This window comes from Acipenser ruthenus, chromosome 27 (genome assembly GCF_902713425.1).
Source record: "Acipenser ruthenus chromosome 27, fAciRut3.2 maternal haplotype, whole genome shotgun sequence".
NCBI lineage: Eukaryota > Metazoa > Chordata > Actinopteri > Acipenseriformes > Acipenseridae > Acipenser > Acipenser ruthenus.
Window position 1 is genome coordinate 6,218,036 of NC_081215.1, and position 14,856 is coordinate 6,232,891.

Sequence of the window (14,856 nt, forward strand, 5' to 3'; positions counted from 1 at the left end):
TGAAACTGAAAAAATGTGAATGCTATAGTCTATGTGTTCATGTTTTCTTCAAACAGAAGACTAAAAATATAGTGTGTTCCCCAAAAATATATTTTGAAAAAGCAAACTTACCTGAAAATATCTCATTAAAATGATGTTCTTGCAAACTTTTTACGCAATAGACTCTAGCTACCGTTCATAAACCCGCTTTAATACTCCAGAGATGGGCTAAAAGTCGGTGGGTTGCAGGAGCGCTCTTGAACAATCACACATCAGCTTGTATGTCTGAATCAGCCAATTCTCGACCCTTTTATCCTGGCGGCTTTGGTCGGTCTTGAGCAGCAGGGAACCCAGCTAACTGTGCAGTAGAACCAAAAAGGACTCACAAGGAGACCACTGGCTCCCCCTGCCGACGCGCTGGCAAATACAACAACGTACTATTGTTATGAACCGGTACCCACGCTGCACATGTAGTGAAGGGGGGCTTCATGTGGGTTTTCTTTATGTAAAAAGGCTTTGATTGCTATTATTTGTATCACTTTTGCCCCCCCCCCCAAAAAAAAAAAATTGCAATATAATGATGGGCATCTGTTTAAGACCATTGCTTTCTAGTATCCCAGAATAGATTATCCTTTTGTGTGCATGCTAAAAAAAATACTTGCTTACCGTTCTGTTCAATCATCTAAATCAGTGGTTTTCAAACTTAAAAAAAAAAAACAATTTTCGCTCCACTGAATGGTACCACATTTACAATAAAAGGCAGAATAATCTGATTACTACTTTTTTTTTTACTGTTTATTTAATACGTAACTTATCACAACCGTTTGGGACTGACAAACTGGTGGTTTAGGACAATACGAAACCGTAATCCTTAAAACTTTATAAGTCTTTGAATGCATAGGATCAAAAGACAGTATTTAGGAATCTTTTCAGAAATACACGTATTCGTTTTCAATTCGGCAAAATTATTTTAAATAATCAAAAATAATCTGCACTGTAAATGTTTATCACGTTACCATTTACCTAATTTTTACAACATCAAAAACATAAACCTCAAGATAAAACTACAATAACTAACAAAATTAAAGCAAAAATAAAAATGATGCGAAGGGACGGTAGAACTTTCTGTCGTTTGCATTTTTTGTAGACTTGTGTTTTCTTCCTTCGTTTTTCTTTTGCAAGTAAGAAATGTATCAATATTTGACTGGAGAAACGATACACAGCATTATCTCGATGTCCTCTATCAAAAGGTAGGACTTTATATCTCCTACATATAACTTTCCTATGATTTCTTCCCACTCTTATCATGTATGCTGCTACATGAATTCATATTGCATTGACACTACAAGTCAGATTCAGTTACAATGGGCAACACACCAATTGTACTCCATTTCAAAGACCACTGCTGTATATAAGCATTGTCTTTGTTGATGAATGTGCATCTGTCCCTCCAGATCAATTTAAATGCTTTGCAGTCCTGTCACGTCCTGGCTGTTGTTAGTGGCCCTACAACCTAGTGTTACGGAAAGTGTTTCTATTTTAATTTTTTAACCACTGTACAAAGATAACATAAATACATTCGTTGTAAATACAAGTATTAGTATTAAAAAAAAAACATATTTAATAGAATCGTTTTAATATGTCTTCAAGACCTAATACAATATCCGGGTATGTACCGTAAGTACAGTCTTCAGTTAACACCATTTAATGTGACAACATGAAAAACAAACAGTGCTGCATTATATATAATTGTAAAGAATAACTGTTATTGTCTGCTAACTGTTATTTATCTTGCTTTATTGTTTTCATTACTTCATGTAAACAAACATGTACTTTAGTAACAAACAGGTATGACACAGGCCCGGTTTTTGGGATGGAACCGCATAACAGTCTCGCGTTTTGATTGGTCCATGTCTGTCACATGAATATGTCGTCACACGAGTGGAAAAGCGTGCAGGCATTTTTAACATTGTGATCAGATAGAGAGAGTGATCTGCTTTCCACAACCTTACCATTAAAATATGATGTGGTATTACACTGTACTGATATTACAAACTATGAGGAATTACTTTATATAAATTATCATGTTAATTATGCATGAATGTAAGAATTGGCTTTCTGTGGTGGTGTACTTTTTTCTTTCAAGTAGCATATATCTATAATCGTTTTTGCGATATATTTTAATATAAAACATATACGCTCTTGCAGTTTTGTTACAGGATACATTAGTTTATCTCTAATGTAATCACAGTTTTACATTAGACTGCCCCTGTTTTCATTTACGTCGAAAATTCTGGGCCGCTTTACTTTTCAGATAATGTCCCAAATTCTGTGCCGCTTTGGTTTTTAGATAACGTCCCAAATTCTGGGCCGCTTTGGTTTTTAGATAACGTCCCAAATTCTTGGCCGCTTTGGTTTTTAGATAACGTCCCAAATTCTGGGCCGCTTTGGTTTTTAGATAACGTCCCAAATTCTGGGCCGCTTTGGTTTTTAGATAACGTCCCAAATTCTGGGCCGCTTTGATAACATCCCAATTTCTGGGCTGCTCTGGTTTTCAGATAACGTTCCGAATTCTGCATTTTCGAATTCAGGCCAGTTTTTGAGATATTCTGCTTAGCTGACAGCCGAGTTTCTAAGTCATGCATGCACAGTTTACCATAAACTGGACCGTTAATTCATTTAAGAGTACATGAATCAAAGTTAATGTATTTTTTACTCTCCTCAGAAAACATTTAGGAACATAGTATACCAAAAAAAAAAAAAAAAAAAGGTCATCTCATTTGCTTATGTAATGTCCATCAATATATAGTGAGGCATAGGAGTTTATCAGAACTTCTGGGTTTAAGAGACCAGTGCCCTTCAACAACTTCAAATAAATCCTATTGTATTGTATTAGTCAGCATTTCCCTTATCTATTCCTGATCATTTATACTGTAGGTCAGGGGGTTTCAACCTTTTTTTGAAACTGTAGCCCTTCTATCTAGAGGTTTCAGCTCGAGTACCCCTTCAGTTACAATAAAATGGAGAATAATCTGATGACCCCCCCCCCCCCCCCCCATTTATTTAATACATCTGGGTGAAAAACTGCTGGTTTAGGACAGAACAACAAACAGTAAGCTTAATTCTTAAAACTTTTAACTACAAGTATTTGGATGCACAGAATTTAAAAGACAAGTATTGGGTTAAGAGCACACCTATTTTTTTGTAACTTTGACGGCCTTTTGTAAAAGTTTGAAGGCCTTTTGATACCCAGCATACACTGCAATACCCAGCAAAGTTATACACTGATATTCTATTATACAGTTATACAGCGATACAGTGGTTTCGGACATCTAAGAACAGGTACTGCGAGCATCTGGATTCATACTCAGATGTCCTCCTGGGACATTCACAGCTTGTTTGACACCCTCTTGTAGTTGCCAATTTCTGCATATAAAGCAAAATGCTGTTTGTCAATCTCTCTTTTTTCTTATAAATCAGTCTTTGCAAGAATCATTCCAAAAACACTTGAATCAGTTAGGCACTACCAGTCTGACACTACAGGCCTTTAAATTGCAGTACCAATTTGCAAGTTGCTAAGTGGTTGCGTTCCTCAAATTTGCACTGCAAAGTGATATCTTAAAGAATAGGGTATATAGTGCTTTTTTTCGCCTCCCCTCGCTTTTGGTGCAAAACTGTGCTCCAATACACTCAGGCTGATACTGTGATCACAAAACACTTGGAATGGACTTAAATTGGTGCTTCTGTACTCTTTTTAGATGCACAACAATCTTAGCTAAAGAAAATGGGTTCCTTCGAGTTTGTAAGACCCACGACCACCATTAGCTGAGCCTTACCCCGATGGTGTTTTTATAATGGGATTTGCCATAGGGAAGGGGGTGGTCTCTTATCGTACCCGTATCTCCACGACCCCTGGGCCTTCTTTGCGTGCACAAGAGTCTTAGCTAAAGAAAGACATCGGCCACGGGTTCAAACGCCACCCCACCGCCAGATGGTGGGCGTTGCCCCAAAGGGGTTTTATAATGGGATTTCCCATAGACATTTTTCAGGGTGCTGTATCTCGGGTTCCGGGGGTCCCCAAGACTTGAAAATCGGTATGGAGGTCCACCTCGGGGCCCCTGTCGATCCCTCCAAGTGACGTGTCCCCAGCTAGAAAGGACACCAGTTTAGACTTTTTTTGCCAACCTGGAGCTCAAAAGCTATTGGAAATGCAACCTTGACATGCCATCATGCTGAAAATGTGAAAATTTGTTGAAAATGTAGCGTTTGAAAACGGGTTGCTCCCTGTGAAACAGGGCCCCCAGACATGACCCTAGGAAGTTCAACCCGGTTTCTAGGCCCTGGGGTCATGGAGATATGACCCCGAAAAGGGTAGTTTTTGGACATTTTTGACAGGGCGTATCTCGGGTTCTGTGGGGGTTAGGAACTTGATTTTTTTTTTGTGTTGGGGCCCCATGGGGCCCCGCACAAGGAGTCACCATTTTCATGGTTCAAATGCCAGGACGGCTTGGCAAAGTGAATTTTTTCGTCATGACATGAGTTTTTGGGTGAACCACCACACCTTTTTAGGGGGTGGTTTGGGGTGCTCCCCTGAGTCTATATCACTTTGAATGGTGGTTCTACGTGCTCGGGTTCGAGAGATATGCCTGAAAATGTGTTTTATAACACTGCCATAGACATGAATGGGGCTGAATACCCGAAAATATATTTTGCAAAGAATTGCTAAGGTGGGTATATGCGTGCAGGGGTTGCATGGTGGTGTGTGCGTGCAGGGGTTGCATGGTGGTGTGTGCTTGCAGGGGTTGCATGGTGGGTGTATGCGTGCAGGGGTTGCATGGTGGGTGTATGCGTGCAGGGGTTGCATGGTGGTGTGTGCGTGCCAGGATTGCATGGTGGTACACGTGTGTGGAGGGGAATTGGAGTTCAGGTTTTGCGCACAAGAGGGGCGGGGAAAAGACTGGGAAGGGTAGGGTAAAAGAAAAATTACTACAATCATTTATTTTCACTTTCGACTCCCAGTCTCCTTTCCCTCACTTTATGATTTTATTTTGTGATTATTTAATTATTGTCAAAATAAACGGCCTTCATCTACTCACAGTTGCAGTCTCATTTCTGTCCAAAAAGAACCTGAAACACTACAATATATTGATGGACGTTACATAAGAAAACGAGATGTCCTTTTTTCGGAATACCATGTTCCTTCCCAAAAATGTGTTTTAATATTAGCCTTTAATAAAGGAAAACGACTGCTTAAATTATTTTTCATGTATCTGTTTCAGTGCAATGTAGTTTCTTCATGTAATAAGAAATACGTTTTTTAACATTTACATTTTTGTTTTTTTCATTAAAAAAAAAAAAAAAAGATTTCTGGGGAGAGTAAAAAATACATGAACTTTGATTAATGTACTAAGGGTTACTCTCAAATGAATTCACGATCCAGTTTATGGTAAACTGTGCATGCATGACTTAGAAACTCGGCTGTCAGCTGATTCCCCAAAACTGGGCTGAATTCGGAAATGCTAAGCGGCCCAGAATTTCGGATGTTATCTAAAAACCAAGGCTGCCCAGAATTTGGGACGTTATCTAAAAACCAAAGCGGCCCAGAATTTGGGACGTTATCTAAAAACCAAAGCGGCACAGAATTTGGGACGTAAATGAAAACAGGGGCAGTCTATATGTAAAACTGTGATTACATTAGAGATAAACAAATGTATCCTGTAACAAAACTGCAAGAGCGTATATGTTTTATATTAAAATATATCGCAAAAACGATTATAGATATATGCTACTTGAAAGAAAAAAGTACACCACCACAGAAAGCCAATTCTTACATTCGTGCATAACATGATCATTTATATAAAGTAATTCCTCATAGTTTGTAATATCAGTACAGTGTAATACCACATCATATTTTAATGGTAAGGTTGTGGAAAGCAGATCACTCTCTCTATCTGATCACAATGTTAAAAATGCCTGCACGCTTTTCCACTCGTGTGACGACATATTCATGTGACAGACATGGACCAATCAAAACGCGAGACTGTTATGCGGTTCCATCCCAAAAACCGGGCCTGTGTCATACCTCAACAAACATGCCCTCCCAGCATTCTACGGAAGCGCTGCTGCATTTAATTACCACAAGGTGGCAGTAGAGAGAGATGAGCCTGTATTTGAAATCGTTTCTTTGAAGATAGCCATTGATCTCACCGGGCACTGTCTGATTCCCTAAGCATTTGCTTTCAACATTTTGATCCCCAAACCACTGTAGTTCGACAGCATCCTAAATGAAAAACAGTTAGGAAGAATTACTGAGTGCGTTTACCAGCCCAGGACTGTAACAGCTCATGGGTGTGTTCAGCTATCAAAGTAATCAACATGCCTTTTCATAACAGAGCATAGTGCTTTATTGGATCTTTCAGTGGCTTCATGTATTAATAACTTGGAAACAAATATAAGGCACCTTGCATTAGCTTTTGAACCACCAGTGCGGTCCCACCCGTATGATGCTTCACTTGATGTGTATTTTCAACCCTCTTGTCTGCAGTATTGATTGCATTCCCCTGCAGGATGCATTCTGTGCTTCAAAGACACTTGCATTGGTTTTAGCCTTTGAAATTTAAAACACCCAGTGACTCTCTGCAAAGATTCGGTAAAATATTAGGGTCCATTTTCAGTAGGCTTAACTTATATTGAGTCTCACCCTGAAAATAAGAAGGATGCACAGCAAGGCAGCAAACCCCATTACTGCAAGCACTTAGCCTTGCCTGCTTCAAAAACATAACGCTGCCAGTTCTGAACAATAGCCTACAAATTAACGTCTTAATACATCAGGCTCAGACTCAGGCTTTAGAAAATAACAACAATATTTCAATAATTACAATAAGAACCAAATTAGAAATATCATAAAATGCATTTGAAGCTCTTACTGTTCAAGTAGCAATCTCCTAAAACCTCTGTGAAGCCATAGCAAAACATGTTGCATTGCTCATTAGAAGAAGTATCGTTTCATTTTAAATAATAAATCTCCTGCTATCTGCACCACCAGTCCCTCATCACCCAATTAAACATCAAGATCTAGTGTGCCTGCCTTGAAAGCATACAATTGCAGTAGCTTTTAAATCCACTACTGTCGTTTAAGTTAATTAACTATTGTCTACTGAGGATTACATAACAACACCAAACGCTCTAATTGCATAGCAGTTTGACCCATTCCTGGTTTTACAATGCGTTTAACAAGACGTGCCTGAGCTTGTTAATCAAGTACATAACCTGGAATGGATGAAACTGCTGTGCAACAGGAGTCTGATGTCTAGCCCTGAATTTAATTATTAAATTCCTTGTAAATGAATTTAACAAGCTGTAACATGGAGATGCAGCTTTTATATAAAAGCACATTAATCAGTCGTGTGAGGAACATTAGTATTTGCAAAAGGTTCCCCCCCCCCCCCCCTTACTGCTTATGTATTAAAGAGGGAGCGCATTGACTCTACAATACTTCGTCCTTGTTTATGTGTACACTCTGAAGGCACACTCTCTAGGTTAATTTATGGAGCTAAAGAGGACCCAACCCATATGTGCTACCTAATTGGTAGGTCCATCTTAAACGCTGCACTTTTTGTTCAGGACATTGGTGCAGGGAAGTGTCAATCACTGTATTTCTTGGCTCGCTTTCAGCGTCCTATTAGATTGCATCGATTTCAGCAACAGTGTCTCTCTCGCTGGGGTACAGGCGTTCGGTATACTTAACAGCAAGAGTTTGCTTTCTCGGTCTTCTAGGACTGAACATCGCTGCGGGAGGGAAACACAACCACACAACCAGTAACAAGGCAGCCAGTCGAGATCGTGGTAAGTAGCGTCTATTCGTGCAATAGATTTGAAACCTACTTCTTTTTTATTTATCACGGAATACAATACCATGCCATGTGCTATTTTTAACAAGTTGGAGATTCACTTAACGTAGACCCATAGATAAGGTTCCTTTCACATAACGACATATTGTACAGTTAATAATAATAATAATAATAATAATAATAATAATAATAATAATAATACGGGGGTTCATTGTAATCACTGTTCAAATTGTTCTGTGCATTGCGCTTTCCAAACTAATGCGGATCTATCTAAAACTAAAACTACAATATACAGAATTAATGGAATAGTATGAAACGTTATTAAAATAATGTCGTGAATATTAATGGGGTGCAACTATGCACGAGCGTCGCTACACTGGCATTTTATATTGCTAGTTGGAAGTATTGATCACACAGTTTGATACTAACGTGTGTATCTGTAAAATAGAGGTACTGTAGAGGAGGACCACAGGGCAGTAACGGAAAGCGCCTGTAAAATATGTTTATTGCGAAATCGTTCTCGCTTACCGTCACTTTTTAATAACTTAAATAAACAAGTGCTCGTTTCTTGTAATTGTATAGCAGACTTCAGCGTTTTGAATATATGTTCCAATCATGTGGGGTCCCCCCCCCGTCCCCGTTTTTTTCTTCTTGTAATTTTAATTAAATTATAATGTTTTATTGTAATGAGTCTCTGGCGTCGACTTCCATTTTGCATGGAAACTGTCATTTAGTTTGATTTCCTGTCCCTCATTATCTTACCTTATTAGACTCTTTTTTTTGGAGTGACACTTTTCACTGCTGCTTTATTTTAAACATAAATTTCAAACTATATCGTTTCCAAAAAATCAGTTATTCAACAATATTGAGCCGGGGACGGGCAGCGTTGTATTTGCACAGATGTCTCTATTCACTTGAGGGCTCTGTACAGATTATTGTTTGTTTGCTTAACGCTGTTGACTGCAAAAGATGGACGAGTAGAGGGGCTGTATAGCTGTTACAATACAGCATATGGTTAAAGCCAGTGTCTACATAGATTTAATCTAAGTTTAAACCAGATGTATGATTCATACCCAATCCTAGCCCTCTGGTTATACTCTCAGTCATTAGGCTCATTTTCACTGGTATGACTGAGAATCATTAAAGAGCCATTTGCTTCAAATGTCCAATTGAATTCCTCTTGTATATTTCTCTATTGTATGGTGCTTGCAGGTACTTTGAGTGTTTCTGGGTTGTGTTGCTAGAATATCAAGTTATTTATTATCATTTGTCTCTAAATACCTGACTTTTAGCTTGTCTGAAAAAATCCTAAATGCCGGGACTGAAAAGCTTTTCATTCATGTGACCTTTCAACTCTACCACCTACTCTGTCTCTCTCTGTTTAAATTTGGTTTGAATCTAAATCTTAAATTCTGAAGTTTTCTATCAAAATTAAAGTAAACCTTTTGCTAATTAAATGACATTGTTACCTATAATATAATGATGTATTAAGTAGTTTTTTTTTTTTTTTTAATTGACTCAAAATGTATGTAAACAAGCAGACAAGACCTCCCTTAGATTTTCTTAGTTACACTCTATCTCGTCAATGGCTGGTTAGCACTATCCACACACAGTGTGTCTGGCTATACTACATGCAGAACCCCCATGGAGTATATGCAGACATTCCATAGCTGTCACATAAAAAAATGGTTTTATTTTAGTCTTATGTTCTACTTTGAACTTTCCTTGTTCTTGTTTGGAAGTTAAAGCCAATGTAATGTAGTAAGTGACAAGTTGTTTGACATGAATGTAGGTCTGCAGAATGTGATTACAGAAACAAGTGTTAGCTGCTAAAAATGTACTTAACTATTTAGCTGCAAAGTTTTTTTCCCAATGCTATAGTCCAATGAGAGAATCCAGTGAAAGTTCCCTATAGGGAATTGCTTCATCTTCTGCGGTTCCTTTGCCGTCGTTTTTTTTTTCATTGTCTGTAGTGAATTTGATGGTCCTTATGGGCTACTTGTATTATGCATAACAAGATCAAATGACCATTTAATGATGGACTATTTTGTTAAAAGACAAAAAAAATGAATAGATATTGAGACAGTGTGCATACCAACTTTAAAACACTTCAAGAACCATCTGAGGAACTACAGTGAGGTTCTGGTCTTGTATCACAATACAATCCATCGATTTATTGCTTGGTTATGTAGAATAGACATGTTCATGTGTGCTGTTTTATGTTACGTTTTAGTGTAATTCTAATTAATTGCTGCTGCATAATTGTAACTGTGATTGTAACTAAATAGCATTGTTCATTTCAGCAAACAGTTCTGCTGTAATTGCAATTATTGGAGGTGTGCTGATAATTGGTAGCATGTCGGATTTGGCACCGATAAGGTAAAATGGCCCAATCGCCTGTCGGCTAATTTAGTTTTGAGCCGATTATGTGCACCGATATTTACTGTATGCTTTAACTTCTCACCTGTTTTGTTTGGCGCATGTACTATGAATTTCCCAGCTGTGGCTGAAGCTGCAAGAACGTTTCTTTCTGCTCGATGTGGCAGTGCTGATGACAGCTCGTTTATTTAGTGCCGCTTCACGTGTGGAAGAGAAGGGGAACAGGATTGTATGTGACAAAGAAAAACGTTCCCGTCTCAGACTTGCTGCAGCACTACATCTAACTGGGAGCAGTTTTATGTTTTGTGGGGTTTTTGGGCATTACATTTTGTGATTTATTTATTTATTTATTTATTTATTAATCTGCATTCGTGTATAGACATAATTGAAAATCAGAACATTTATGTCTTGTTTTGTTAAATTCTATATAGCCTTGATAATTTAAGCTTGGCAGCATTTAAGCAGTGTGTATACTTAAAAAAAAAAAAATAGCAATTCGGTTTACCATTGCATAAACTTAGCTATACAACAGGAGTGGCCACACTATTGAAGGTGGCTTTACATGTCACAAGCAAATCATGGCTGAAAAAAAAAAAGTGTTAGTGAGGCGAACAAGGGTGTACGTACATATTGACAGTGAATCTTTATGGCAGTCATATACTGATGTAAGTTTTATTAATATTGACGCAAGTCAGCATGAGGTCGTGTTTTCAGAGAACGTTCTGGTACACTTGGCTAATTAAAAAAAATATATAAAATCCTGCCAACCTGACCTTGGGTGATGTTTGTGCTTTTTTTTTTTTTTTTTTTTTTTTTTTTTTAAATTAATTTGCTGAATGCAGTTTGCTCTTGCTAACACTGTCTACTGTGTTTTGATATGGGTTCAAATTGGTTCAAACTGGATTGAAAGCTTGGAACTCGAGGTGGGAATACATCAACCCAACAAGACTTATGGTTCTAAATCTGTGGACTAAGTAAGTGAGCAATATTTATCTGGTAGGAGAGACAAAGCAAGGTACTCAATCTGCACGCATTCACTGCACAAAGATAGTATGTCAATCTGCACGCATTCACTGCACACAGAGAGTATCCTCAATCTGCATGCATTCACTGCACACAGAGAGTATCCTCAATCTGCACGCATTCACTGCACACAGAGTATCCTCAATCTGCACGCATTCGCTGCACACAGAGAGTATCCTCAATCTGCACGCATTCGCTGCACACAGAGAGTATCCTCAATCTGCATGCATTCACTGCACACAGAGAGTATCCTCTGTCTGCTCTGGTGATATTCTTTATCACTACTATTTAACAGGTAGATATTCTGGTTGCATCTCAAGGTCGCCTTCTGTTCATGCATGAAGCAATTAAAGTGAAGCCAGGCAGCTTCACAGATAATCACTGCATGCATAAACAACATTAGACATAATTTAATAACTGACAGACCTCAGGAAGAAGATACAGCTAATCTTTATACATGCAACCATTAAATCCCCTGTTTACATATGCTTTTTATAATCCATGCTCGTTTATTGATGAATATTGTGTTTAAGATTGGTCAATGTAATAAAGCGTACTGTGTATTGAGGCCTCGAGGCTAGGAAACTGTGCTGACAATTCTAGCTTGTTAACAAACCTGGAGCAGAGAGAATTGGATCTCCAGTCTAAGCCAGTACATTTATTTTTGATAAGCTTGGTATCAGTCCGGGTTCGCTACAGACCTCGGGCTATTATGGAATGCATTTTTGGATGGTACAGTATACTAAATGAGTTGAAATATTGTTTCAGTTCCAATATTTTTGGAGCAGTATAGTGCAAGCTGTTACTGGTTTGTGTATGCCGTCTGTGCCCCCTTGGAAATAAGATTATGCATCTCAAGGATATTTCATAGAATAAAATAGATACAGTATAGAGAACTCACTACTGTGGATCCGAGAGCCAGCAAATTCAATGAAATCTAGTGTAGAGAACTCAGTACTGTACTTGGGACCTGAGAGCCAGCTAATTCAATACAGTCTAGTATAGGGAAGTCAGTACTGGGGATCTGAGAGCTAGCACATTATTAGAGCAGAGAGCTCTGTTTTGAGAGCCAGCACATTATTACAACAGAGAGCTCTGCTGACCTGCAGTGCCTGTGTTCGTTGGCTTGCCTGGTGAAGTGTACATTTATATTTAACAAACAAACCAAACAGCGACAGTATTTGCATGCTGAAAAATCTTTTGTTTCATGTGGGAGCAGCAAAATGCGAATTGCAGCTTTGACTTTCATTCTGTATGGGCTTTAACTTGTCGGTTATACAGGATAGCTCCATTGGGATTTGGGATGTGATTTTCAGGGGGGTCATGTCTAAGTAAGTGGAAGAGCACTATTCTAAGGTCACATGTACTAGTTATTTCAAGTCGGCAATCTCTCTCGTAAAACTAACTCTACACAAGTAGATTTACCTCATGCATGAATAAATTGTGTGCAGCTAGTTCTTGTGTGTAAATAACCGATATGTCAGATAGGCAATTGTTAACAGATATTGTAATTGTAACCAAGTAAAGGCGTTTCTTTATTACCCTAACCCCTAGCACAGAAAAAATGCATGTCGATGCAGTGCTTGTGTTCTTGAGAACAAGTATGGCGCACTTGCCCTTTGTTCGCATGGAGAACATGACTCCATGACAGACCATATGTTCAAAACGTTTACTCCAGTTTAATCAACTGCTATTTTTTTGAAAGATTAAAAATTCCACAGTATTGGACAAAACTGAGAAATAACCAAACAAAAAAATTGCGTAAAAGACATAATTACTTTCAAGTTTCATACTAGTTTTGTTAAGTCAATAGGGGTTTTTCTCCTTTAAAAAAAAAAAGGGGGGGGGGGGCATGGGAGTTAAAGACTGGAGTAAACTCTTTGAACATGTGACCCTCTGTGAATATTTCATTGGGTGGTGGAGGGGCTGGGGGCTGCAGTGGGCTAATTCCGTATCCTCACATGCCTCGGGTGGTTCAGATATCGGTCTGGGTCACAAGTGAAATGAGTTTGGAGGTCTCAACTTAAACCCCAGTGGTCCATGTCTAAGGGTGTAAGGATTAGACGTGCATACAGTAAAGTAAATTCAAGACGGCATGTTATTTAATGGTTTAGTGAATAAGTTCAATGTTGTCGGTGTCTTTTTAATGTGTTTTACATTTGTAGAAACTTAACACCCACGCTTTGTTTTCTGAAAAGAGGAAACCAAAGACAACGGAAAGGTGGCATTTCGCAGCAGAAGTGAATTTAACTGTAAGATGTAGTCTGTCTTTCAGAGGACTGGTGAACTCTCACCCAATCTCTATTTAAAGCGAATACCACCTTGGTGTTTGGAGAACCACTACAACAATGGACCCCAAACACATGTCTGTATTTGAACTAGTACAAAATGTTATCATTTCCCAATAATAAATACTGAGTTGAGCGAAATGGCATTGTAATTGCAGATTGATCATAAGTAGCATCCGAAATATTTCAGAACCATCAGATTATTTGGATAAATAGTACACATTGCCTATTCTCATTGCTGTACCTGCTGTGTTAATGAATAGAAAATGTCAGTTTCGAGCTGTGAAGCTCTATTAATTTGAAACGGCCAAAAAGATAATGTATAATTAGTACCTAGTTACTTCAGTGTAAAAGAAACCCGGCAGCCTATCGAATGATCTTCTATAAAAAGTAGGACAGAAACTATCTTGTGTACGGTAGAATGTGTGTGGTTTTTTTCAGAAGCTATTTGGTTTGTTTTTAAATGATGAAAGAAAATGTAGGGTTCTGGCGAACCTCCTTATCAGGGTGTTTCTGAAAGGAAGTGGAGAGGAAGATAAGCTTGACGTCAGGGGTCAGGGGTCAGCCCCGCTCCTTGCAGTGCTTCAGAGGCCCTGCTTATTGAGTACAGGCTGTGGAGGCCTACCTCATTCAGACGTCTCTGTGCTTTTCCCTGTGGAGGTCTTGTAAACAAAGGGAAACGGGAGACGATGGCTGTGCTTCAATTCCTGCTGTTTGTTTAGATTCTTCAGGAAAACCTGCTACTGATTAACACTAATGCTGGATTATCCTTGTGTGTCATACCCACTAGAAATGCAAGTTCAACAGTACAATGAATTAGGAAGCAGTAAAAGTAGAGGTAAAGTAAGGGGAGGTTGTTAAAACCTTGAATGTGCCTTTTTAAAGTACAAACAGTTTCTGTAAATTTTTGTTTTTATTTTATTTTTTTATAAATTTAGTCGTCGCCAATTATTTTTACCCCGGTTTTCACCCCAATTTAGCATGCCCAATTATTATCTGTATCCCCGGCTCACCGCTCGCAACCCCCCCCCGCCGACTCGGGAAACGGAGGCTGGAACACGCGTCCTCCGAAACGTGCTCCTTCCAAGTCGTCATTTTTCACACTGCAGATCCACAGCAATGCCACCAGACCTATAGTGCCGGAGGACAACACAGATCTGGCGGCTCCGCTGCAGAGCCACAGGCGCCCTATCGGCCACAGGGGTCGCTGATGCGCGGTGAGCCGTGGATTCCCCTGCCGACCTAAGCCCTCCCTACCCGGGCAGCGCTCAGCCAATTGTGCGCCGCCCCCTAGGAACTCTCGGTCACGGTCAGCTGTGACATAGCCTGGATTCGAA

General features: G+C 39.0%; 2 protein-coding genes across 3 annotated transcripts in view; one reads left to right on the forward strand and one right to left on the reverse strand.

Moving 5' to 3' along the window:
- Positions 1-271, reverse strand: part of LOC117431946 (alkaline phosphatase-like) — a 34,030-nt gene extending 33,759 nt beyond the window's left edge. Inside the window, exon 1 of one of the 2 annotated variants that reach the window (XM_059002026.1) lies at positions 112-269. The gene's annotated coding sequence lies outside the window, so the exon portion shown is untranslated. Of the gene's footprint in view, positions 1-111 lie in introns of both variants that reach the window. The other variant, XM_059002029.1, reaches the window with a different exon arrangement.
- A 7,492-nt stretch (positions 272-7,763) lies between these two features.
- Positions 7,764-14,856, forward strand: part of LOC117432419 (endothelin-converting enzyme 1-like) — a 37,567-nt gene continuing 30,474 nt past the window's right edge. Inside the window, exon 1 of the mRNA XM_059001833.1 lies at positions 7,764-7,824. The gene's annotated coding sequence lies outside the window, so the exon portion shown is untranslated. The remainder of the gene's footprint in view (positions 7,825-14,856) is intronic.